Source organism: Adiantum capillus-veneris, chromosome 14 (genome assembly GCF_014529385.1).
Source record: "Adiantum capillus-veneris isolate H3 chromosome 14, ASM1452938v2, whole genome shotgun sequence".
Taxonomy (NCBI): domain Eukaryota; kingdom Viridiplantae; phylum Streptophyta; class Polypodiopsida; order Polypodiales; family Pteridaceae; genus Adiantum; species Adiantum capillus-veneris.
The window spans coordinates 15,433,781-15,445,476 of NC_140944.1; positions in this window are offsets into that span (position 1 = coordinate 15,433,781).

The window sequence follows — 11,696 nt, forward strand, 5'->3', positions numbered from 1 at the left end:
AGAGAGAGAGAGAGAGAGAGAGAGAGAGAACGAAGTTGAATGAAATGAGATCTTATATGAACGTCTTCAAAAGGCCAAAATCAATTATGAGTCCAAATTGTCACTACAAGAGGCTATTCATATTAGCGACGCTCACACAGCGACGCACAAAAAAAAAATCCCGGCGTCGCTATGAGCGTCGCAAATTTACAAAGAAATTTGCGATGCTCATAGCAACGCTCATAGCGACGCCGGCTGGGCTAAAAAAATAACCCAACGCGCCCAAAAACTCAGATCTCAGATCTGAGTTTTTCGGCGCCCTCAAGCAAGGAGCAGGTAACGCTCTTCCTCTCTCTCTCTCTCTCTCTCTCTCTCTTTGTCTTCTCCACACACACACACACACACACACACACACACACACACACACACACACACACACACGCACACACACACACACACGAGGAGAGGAAGGAGAGCCAGGTATGCTCCTTCCCTCTCCTCATTCTCATGTTCCCTTCCCCTCTTTCTCTCTCCCTCTCTCTCTCTCTCACACACACACATACACACACACACATAGTGTTTTTGAGAGAGAGAGAGAGAGAGAGAGTACAAACATAAACAAAAACGCGCACACACATACATAAACAAAGAATGCACACACACATTGAGAGAGGAAAAGAAAGAGAGAGCATGCATAAACAAAAAACGCACGCATTGAGAGAGGAAAAGAGAGAGAGAACATGCATAAACAAAAAACACACACATTGAGAGAGGAAAAGAGAGAAAAAACATGCATACGATCCAAAAAAACGCACACACATTGAGAGAGAAAGAGAGAGAAACTAATTTAACGTCGTAGGAAACTAATTAAAATTAAAAGACCTAAAGATCTAGCCGACGAGGAGTTGAACTCAAGACCTATTATTCAAGAGGGAAATGGCATAATCAATCTATCATACTTGGCATGGGTGATAGAAAGGTTATACCATTTATCTCTTTTTATTGGCACACACATCCACACACGCGTACACACACAAGAAGAAGAGAGTTATAACGTCGTAGGAAACTATCCTAAAAGACGTTAAAGATTAGGTTAGATGTAGACTTACGTTAAATTAGATTTAGGTTTATTTAAGTTAAATAAGATTAGATTTAGGTTTATTTTTAACTAGATTTACGTTTATTTACGCTAGATTTAGATTTACGTTATATTAGATTAGATTTAGGTCTCCATAGACTGCGATGCCTGCATGAAGCGGGTGAAGAAAGCCCTCAATGGAATATAGGGTATTGCTGCCTTCACTCATGGTGGGCTCCGTCGATCCAAAAGTACTGGTGAAATGTCTTCAGAAGATAGGGAAGAAGGTGGATCTTCAGGGCGGCAAGAGTCACTACATCCCCGACACAATGACCATCTAGACAACCTCTAGTCATTCAACAGCAACTTCAAAGTTAGTAACAAGAGCAAGAACGGTCTAAAGGGCCAATTGCTGTCGTCAGATGTGGATGGAGATGAGGCAGCGTCACCGCTGGAAGTTAACTCTCACATCTTTAGTGATGAGAATGCCAACTCTTGCCGAGTTATGTGAAAAATTATGTGTTAAATCAGTTTTAAGGTTCTTATAATCCCTGTTAGTTTAGTTCTTTGTTTTTAATATAACATAATTTACGTTAGATTTAGATTTATGTTATATTAGATTAGACTTAGGTTTATTTAGGTTTACCCACACACACACACACACACACACACACACACACACACACACACACACACACACACACACACACACACACACACACAAGAAGAAGAGAGTTTTAACGTCGTAGGAAACTATCCCAAAAGACGTTAAAGATTAGGTTAGATGTAGACTTACGTTAAATTAGATTTAGGTTTATTTTTAGTTAGATTTACGTTTATTTAGATTTACGCTTATTTACGTTAGATCGAGTCCACGCAAGAATTACTTACGGTTTAGGGTTTAGAGTTAGACGAACAGTGAAAAGATCTACTGTGAAAAGATGTTAAGATGCTGTGAAGTGCTACAGCTAGAGAAGAGGCAAAGGGGTTTTGTCCACTACATGCAGTATCATGTAGACGTGGGTGTGTAGATTTCTTGTACCCACAAATATAGGTATTGACCAATAAAGACGAGATTATAACCCGGTGGTTCTGATCTCCGTGCACCTCTAGACCGAGGTGTGCGGGGATTGGACATGACTAGAGAATGTGAGGTAAAGAGAGAGAGAGAGAGAGAGAGAGAGAGAGAGAGAGAGAGAGAGAGAGAGATAAGACGAAGAATGCCAATAGAATATTAAATTTGTTGTCCAGGTTATAAGATTTTTATCCTCATTATGAGTAGTGACGAGGATGTGGGACCGTCCAACCGAAACACCTATCTCTCAACGAGGGTCTTATGTCCTTGTAATCAATGCAAGCATGCTGTGCGACGGACAAGACGTGTTTCTTTGCAGCACGTTCACGAATTTGGCGAGTTCGATCCATCTATTATAGATCGAGTTGTTGCAAATTATAACTCGTCGGACTCTGACGTTGGGCAACAAGCAGCAATCTTGCAACCCAATAGACGTGTTCGCAGGCGCTTTGGTCAAGCAGCATATGTGAGGCCACAAGATGTAGCCTCTGACAGCTCGAGGGATGATCATGCAGAGCACATTCCCAACGAGGCAATGTTTGAGCCCGAGATTGATGAAATGATCGAGACGATCATGGATTCAGAAAGGCTTATCTATGATGATATGAAAAGTGAAGCCGATACGCCATTGTATAATGGAGCACGTATGTCTAGATTGAAAGCACTCCTGGTTCTTCTCAACATGCAGACAAAGTTTGGATGGAGTGACACTAGCGTCACATCGCTTTTCAGGTGATCTATTACAATTAGTTTACTTTAATAAAACTCTAAATGTATAATGATCTAATAGATTTTTACACGACTGTATCGTATTTTTATGTTGTGTAGATTTCTTAAAGAGCACATACTACCAGCTGACAATGTGATGCTAGATTCCCGAGATGAAGCAAGAAAGATTTTGCGAAACTTGTCCTAATGACTGCATTCTTTTCAGAGGGGAATACATAGACATGGAGAAGTGTCCGAAATGTGATTCTGAAAGATATCGAGTAGATCTCCACGGGACAAAAATTCCACAAAAGGTTTTGCGACATTTTCCTCTGCTTCCTCGCATCAAGCATTTTTTCGAATGTAAGTCCATGGCCTCCCTAGCATCATGGCATGAGGAGAATAAATCTTCGGATGGTGTGCTACGAATTCCTGTAGATTGCGCAGCCTGGAAACATATAGATGGAACATGGTCGGATTTTGCCAGGGAAGCTCAAAATTTCCGCTTAGGCCTGGCTATGGATGGCGTAAATCCATTTGGTCAAAGATCAACATCTTACAGTGTATGGCCCGTTGTCATCGTCAACTACAACATTCCCCCATGGTTGACTACGAAGAAGGGGCACCTATGGCTCCGTGTTGTAAAAGCTCTGGCTCTCTAAGTACCTTCCATGGTGTATAACGCTCTTTTCTACTCGCGCTCACATCTTTTGATTGAAAATTCTGAGTTTTCGACTTGCCTCTTCTATCACTCAATTCATTGCGTCATTGTATTTATATGCGTCATTACGTCATTGTATTTAATGGTCTTTGCGTCATTGTCTACTCTATTCATTCAATATTAAGTTTAAATATTCGTGTGTTTAATGCAGGTATGGATGATGAGGAGTTTCTTTCTTCTTTGTCACCGCAGCAGAGACAGTGGTACGTGGAGCGTCATCGCTCTGGCGCATCATCGCGCGTTCCTACTCCATCCGCATCTCCCTCTCTTTCGGAGCATTCGGCGCGCTCCGAAGCTTCGGCGTCGACGAGACGAGCTTCACAGTCGTCTAGACACCGGCGCTCTAGTGGTGGCGGTGGCGGTTGTTGTGGGGATTCCGCCACCGATGCCTCCACACCGCCTCGTGCTCGACGAGGCTCTTTACCCTCCCCTTCTTTGCCCGCCCCCACACCAGCCACAGCATCGCCATCTACGCCAGGTTTTGCACGGCTGACTGTTCCTAGAAGCTACACACCTCTACCTACTCCTCCAGGAGCCACCCCACTCGACACTCCTCGCTTCGGGGCCCAGACGCCGGTGGAGACACCTGACGTCCGTACCCCCATCGACACGCCGCTAGAGACCCCTGCCGGGACACCCAGGCTCACGCGTCATCGGCCAGAGGGCTTGTCTTACTCCGTCGACTTCAGCGGCGGCATCATCATGGATGATGACGGCAAGAAGGTGATCTCGCGCATGCGTGGTCTTTGCTCTCAGCTGTTTAGACACTACATACTAAACAAATGGAGTGAAGTACCAAGTGATTTAAAAAACAAAGTCATCAACATACTTCATGATGAGTTTCCCGTTCCAACACGGGATCAGCGCTTCAATGAAGACCTGATGAAGATTCGAATGCGCGAATACTGCAAACACAAGTGTTCCGAAGTGCAAAAAGCAATCAAGAATGGGTGGAACAGGCCAGATTGGCTGGCCAAAGAAGATTGGAAGAATGCAAAGAAAGCAGCGCGCGAGAATCCCGACAAGTGGAAGCAACAAAAGGATGCAGCCTGAGCGCGACTAGAGGCAGGGAGCTCGCACCACTTGGGGAGCGGTGGATGGGCATCATTTGAGGCCGATTTTGTAAGTGTTTTCGCATTGCTCTTTATGTTCGATAGTTTAGGGTTTATCAGTTTTTTATTTCTAACATAATGAAATCTTTGTATGTTTTGACAGTGGTCGATGACAGGACGTGATCCCACACCGTACGAGCGCGAGTGCGCAGGCAGGAAGGGCTTAAACGCCCTGATGGACATTCTCAGTTCTCGCGACGGCATGGTTAGTATTAGGGTTTACTCTTTTTTATTTTTTGTATTGTTTTATAAATGTCGTTATATGTTTATACTTACTGAAAGCTGTCTTATTGTCTTTTTTTGCAGAATCCGACAGATACGCTGCTTGGACGCGATGAGACGTCTGACTAGACGACGTCAGTTTAGCCGTAGCTAGATAGCATTAGTTTAGGGTTTCTCATAGCTTATGTATCATGAGACGGATTTTATACGTCTTTTTGAACCATGTATATTATTACATTTGTCACCGCAGTTCCTTTTGCCAATCAATTCTTTATGCCTATGATGTTGTACAATTGTCATTATTACATTTGCCAATCAATTCATTTTGCCTATGATGTGTACAATTGTCAATTTTGCAAACAATGCGTCTTGTGGGTGACTATTTTGGGTCTATTATCTACCCTTGCACTTTTTTTAAAAAGTGAATCAAGTACAATATGGTTGATTGAATGCCCTGCCACCAAAAAAAAATTCTCTCGGGCGTCGCTATAACCGTCGCTATTTATGGCTCTGTAGCGTCGCTATGAGCGTCACTATAGTCTTCTGTGTAAACGTCGCTACGAGCGTCGCTATGAAGCGACTCTTATAGCGACGCATATAGCGACGCTCTCGTAGCGACGCTCGTAGCGACGGTTTTAGCGACGCCGGAGGTTATAAAAACCCAGTGTATTTCCGTCGCTAACAGCGTCACAAGAGCACACAACCTCTTGTAGTGTGTTACAAAACTATGAATCTGATACCATGTATGGGTGCTAAAAGACTAGAACAAAAATACTACTACTACTTCTAGAATCAATCCTCATTTGCACGCTAGATATCGAGAGAGTATGGCTCAAATCCTTTGTTGTACTCTCTGCTATGTAGCCCCGTAGCTACATAGCCATCTGGATCTCCATAGCTCCTGTGCTTGACCGAGAGAGAAATAAAATGAAATGAAATGTTATATTAATGTCTTCAAACGGCCAAAATGATATATGAGACCAATTTGTTACAAAATTGTGAATGTTTTGACCTAAACTTAGGTAAATTAGGTCAAAATGCCAAAATAACCTATGACACCAAACTGTTACAAAAATGTGAAGATAGAGAGAGAGAGAGAGAGAGAGAGAGAGAGAGAGAGAGAGAGAGAGAGAGAGAGAGAACGAAGTTGAATGAAATGAGATCTTATATGAACGTCTTCAAAAGGCCAAAATCAATTATGAGTCCAAATTGTTACAAAACTGTGAATCTGATACCGTGTCTGTGTGCTAAAAAACTAGAACAAAAATACTACTACTACTACTAGAATCAATCCTGATTTGCACCCTAGATATCGAGAGAGTATGGCTCAAATCCTTTGTTGTACTCTTTGCTATGTAGCCCCGTAGCTACATAGCCATCTGGATCTCCATAGCTCTTGTGCTTGACCGAGAGAGAAATAAAATGAAATGAAATGTTATATTAATGTCTTCAAACGGCCAAAATGATATATGAGACCAATTTGTTACAAAATTGTGAATGTTTTGACCTAACCTTGGTAGATTAGGTCAAAAGGCCAAAATAACCTATGAGACCAAACTATTATAAAAAATGTGAAGATAGATAGATAGATAGAGAGAGAGAGAGAGAGAGAGAGAGAGAGAGAGAGAGAGAGAGAGAGAGAGAGAGAGAGAGAGAGAGAGAGAACGAAGTTGAATGAAATGAGATCTTATATGAACGTCTTCAAAAGGCCAAAATCAATTATGAGTCCAAATTGTTACAAAACTGTGAATCTGATACTGTGTCTGTGTGCTAAAAAACTAGAACAAAAATACTACTACTACTACTAGAATCAATCCTGATTTGCACCCTAGATATCGAGAGAGTATGGCTCAAATCCTTTGTTGTACTCTTTGCTATGTAGCCCCGTAGCTACATAGCCATCTGGATCTCCATAGCTCTTGTGCTTGACCGAGAGAGAAATAAAATGAAATGAAATGTTATATTAATGTCTTCAAACGGCCAAAATGATATATGAGACCAATTTGTTACAAAATTGTGAATGTTTTGACCTAACCTTGGTAGGTTAGGTCAAAAGGCCAAAATAACTTATGAGACCAAACTATTATAAAAAATGTGAAGAGAGAGAGAGAGAGAGAGAGAGAGAGAGAGAGAGAGAGAGAGAACGAAGTCGAATGAAATGAGATGTTAATGTTATATTAACGTCTTCAAAAGGCCAGAATCAACTATGAGTCCAAACTGTTACAAAACTATGAATCTGATACCATGTCTGGGTGCCTAAAGACTAGAACAAAAATACTACGTGTGCAACTAGAATCCGTCCTCATTTGCACACTATATATCGAGAGAGTATGGCTCAAATCCTTTGTTGTACTCTCTGCTATGTAGCCCCATAGCTCCATAGCCGTCTGGATCTCCATAGCTCCTGTGCTTCACCAAGATAGAAATGAAATGTTATATTAATGTCTTCAAAAGGCCAAAATGATCTATGAGACCAATTTGTCACAAAATTGTGAATGTGTTGACCAAAACTTAGGTAAATTAGGCCAAAATAGCCTATGAGACCAAATACTACTACTATCCATCTTCATTTTCACTCTAAATATCGAGAGAGTATGGTTCAAATCCTTTGTTGTACTCTCTGCTATGTAGCCCCATAGCTACATAGCCGTCTGGATCTCCATAGCTCCTGTGCTTGACCGAGAGAGAAATAAAATGAAATGAAATGCTATATTAATGTTTTTAAAAGGCCAAAATGATCTATGAGACCAATTTGTTACAAAATTGTGAATGTTTTGACCTAAACTTAGGTAAATTAGGTCAAAACGCCAAAATAACCTATGACACCAAACTGTTACAAAAAATGTGAAGATAGAGAGAGAGAGAGAGAGAGAGAGAGAGAGAGAGAGAGAACGAAGTTGAATGAAATGAGATCTTATATGAACGTCTTCAAAAGGCCAAAATCAATTATGAGTCCAAATTGTTACAAAACTGTGAATCTGATACCGTGTCTGGGTGCTAAAAAACTAGAACAAAAACACTACTACTACTACTAGAATCAATCCTGATTTGCATCCTAGATATCGAGAGAGTATGGCTCAAATCCTTTGTTGTACTCTTTGCTATGTAGCCCCGTAGCTACATAGCCATCTGGATCTCCATAGCTCCTGTGCTTGACCGAGAGAGAAATAAAATGAAATGAAATGTTATATTAATGTCTTCAAACGGCCAAAATGATATATGAGACCAATTTGTTACAAAATTGTGTATGTTTTGACCTAACCTTGGTAGATTAGGTCAAAAGGCCAAAGTAACCTATGAGACCAAACTATTATTAAAAATGTGAAGATAGAGAGAGAGAGAGAGAGCGAAGTCGAATGAAATGAGATGTTAATGTTATATTAACGTCTTCAAAAGGCCAGAATCAACTATGAGTCCAAACTGTTACAAAACTATGAATCTGATACCATGTCTGGGTGCCTAAAGACTAGAACAAAAATACTACGTGTGCAACTAGAATCCATCCTCATTTGCACACTATATATCGAGAGAGTATGGCTCAAATCCTTTGTTGTACTCTCTGCTATGTAGCCCCATAGCTCCATAGCCGTCTGGATCTCCATAGCTCCTGTGCTTCACCAAGATAGAAATGAAATGTTATATTAATGTCTTCAAAAGGCCAAAATGATCTATGAGACCAATTTGTCACAAAATTGTGAATGTGTTGACCAAAACTTAAGTAAATTAGGCCAAAATAACATATGAGACCAAATACTACTACTATCCATCTTCATTTGCACTCTAAATATCGAGAGAGTATGGTTCAAATCCTTTGTTGTACTCTCTGCTATGTAGCCCCATAGCTACATAGCCGTCTGGATCTCCATAGCTCCTGTGCTTGACCGAGAGAGAAATAAAATGAAATGAAATGCTATATTAATGTTTTTAAAAGGCCAAAATGATCTATGAGACCAATTTGTTACAAAATTGTGAATGCTTTGACCTAAACTTAGGTAAATTAGGTCAAAACGCCAAAATAACCTATGACACCAAACTGTTACAAAAAATGTGAAGATATATATATATATATATATATATATAATATATATATATATATATATATATATATATATATATATATATATATATAGAGAGAGAGAGAGAGAGAGAGAGAGAGAGAGAGAGAGAGAGAGAGAGAGAGAGAGAACGAAGTTGAATGAAATGAGATCTTATATGAACGTCTTCAAAAGGCCAAAATCAATTATGAGTCCAAATTGTTACAAAACTGTGAATCTGATACCGTGTCTGGGTGCTAAAAGACTAGAACAAAAATACTACTACTACTACTAGAATCCATCCTCATTTGCACTCTAGGTATCGAGAGAGTATGGCTCACATCCTCTGTTGTACTCTCTGCTATGTAGCCCCATTGCTACATAGCCGTTTGGATCTCCATAGCTCCTGTGCTTGACCGAGAGAGAAATGAAATGTTATATTAATGTCTTCAACAGGCCAAAATGATCTATGAGACCAATTTGTTACAAAATTGTGAATGTTTTGTTACAAAACTGTTAATCTGATACCATGTCTGGGTGCTAAAAGACTAGAAAATACTACTACTACTACTACTACTAGAATCCATCCTCATTTGCACTCTAGATATCGAGAGAGTATGGCATGAAATGTTCTACTAATGTTTCCAAAAGGCCAAAATGATCTATGAGACCAATTTGTTACAAAATTGTGAATGTTTTGACCTAAATCTAGGTAAATTAGGTTATATTAACGTCTTCAAAAGGCCAAAATCAACTATGAGTCCAAACTGTTACAAAACTGTGAATCTAATACCATGTGTGGGTGCTAAAAGACTAGAACAAAAATACTACTACTACTACTACTAGAATCCATCCTCATTTGCACTCTAGATATCGAGAGAGTATGGCTCAAATCCTCTATTGTACTCTCTGCTATGTAGCCCCGTAGCTACATAGCCGTCTAGATCTCCATAGCTCCTGTGCTTGATTGAGAGAGAAATAAAATGGAAGGAAATGTTATATTAATGTCTAAAAAAAGGCCAAACTGACCTATGGGACCAGAGGGTTACAATGTGTTGAATCAGAGTAACAAAATGAAATGACAAAATGATAAAATGATAAGATAAAAGTACTATGGGATCCTAAACTGATAGGCGTGAACTAAGCCGAGAGAGAGAGAGAGAGAGAGAGAGAGAGAGAGAGAGAGAAGAGAGAGAGAGAGAGAGAGAGAGAGAGAGAGAGAGAGAGAAGAAAAAGACCAAAGTGAATAAAATTAAAGATAAGCGAGAGAGAGGGAGGGAGAGACATAGGGAGAGTTAAATGTGAGTAACATTTCCATCCAAAGATGTAGATCTTAATGTCATAGAGAGGGTTTCCAAAGATCTCGGGCTTGATGTAAATTCCTAGAGCAATTCCAATAGACCTTAGAGATTCTTGCGTAGTCTCAAAAATCAAGGCATGATACTCAATGTCTATAAAAGTATGAAAGGATCTATCTAATGATAGGCCCTCCAAATCTACCTATGCTATTCCAATGATAGTTAACATAACCAGTTTGTCACTCTCATACGAATAGTTTCAAAAGATCCCAAGGATATTATAAGTGCCCTGCTGTAAGAAATTCAAGATGGAATTTGGACAATCAACATCTTCTTCTTAACAATAAGATAAAACACCTGATTGTTCTATACATCATGCCGAGTTTGATAATTGTGGGAGGAGATGATGTCCCAAAGAGGCAAGGACTGATCTATTTTGCATATGATGTGAACTGAGGGCTTCTCTCCTAATGCATTTACATATGCATTACAATTCAAAATAATCCATAGTTTGATCACCAAAAGGTGACCACATGGATAGAAGATCACATGAAACCATTCTAGATTTCAAGAAGGGTTGGATAGAGAGAATAACATGTGTGATTGAAAGATCCAGTACTGCTTCCAAACCCTATAAATTTTAGATATAGAGTGAAAGTGAGAGAGAGAAAGAGAGAGGGAGATGGAGAGGGAGAGAGAGGGATGGGAAACAGACTTATTTAAAGAGACATATTGTAAAGTCAAGTTTTGTGGATGAAGTCCTAGAGCAACTACACTTACAATGTCTCTCTTTTTTTTCTTAGGAACTTTATGGCACCTAGGGTATCTGCTGAATGTTTTAGTCATGGATTGGAAGCGATGGAGATAGTAATGGATCATATAATGATTCACTACTCTCCGGAAAACAAAAGCTGACTTCTTTCAAAGCATTGTTCGAGGTTTCTTTCCGGGTGTTACTATAGAAGAAGCTTGGAGAACCTACGACCGCACTTCGATGACTCGAGATGGGACACCCTTTCACCAGGTGTTTTCAGAATCCAGAATGATCCCAGTCAATGGTTTTGCAACCTACGCCTTTTGCAAATTCGAGTAAAGATGGGATACTCAGATGCCCTCTACCTTGATTCTGAGTTAGGTTGTTGTTCTATATCTGAAGTTTATAGCAAAATTAATGCGCTAAAGAGAATTGTAGGACCTGATAAGATAGAGAATCATAAGGAGCCTATTTTCAAGCGTCCCAGTGCTAAACGCTCTTTTCCCATTTTCAAATGTAGATGGGGTTAATCATGTCTTGAGCAAAACTTTGATCTACTGAACAAAAGTGATTCATGAGCAATTGGGTTTGTTTTCCACTTCTCATGCAATCCTTTGTTGTTTTTCACATCTAGATAGAGATGATGTATTTTTTTTATTCGAAAATAGCAAGCACTTAAAAAGTGAATATTCTACGAGGGTTACTTTTCAATTTA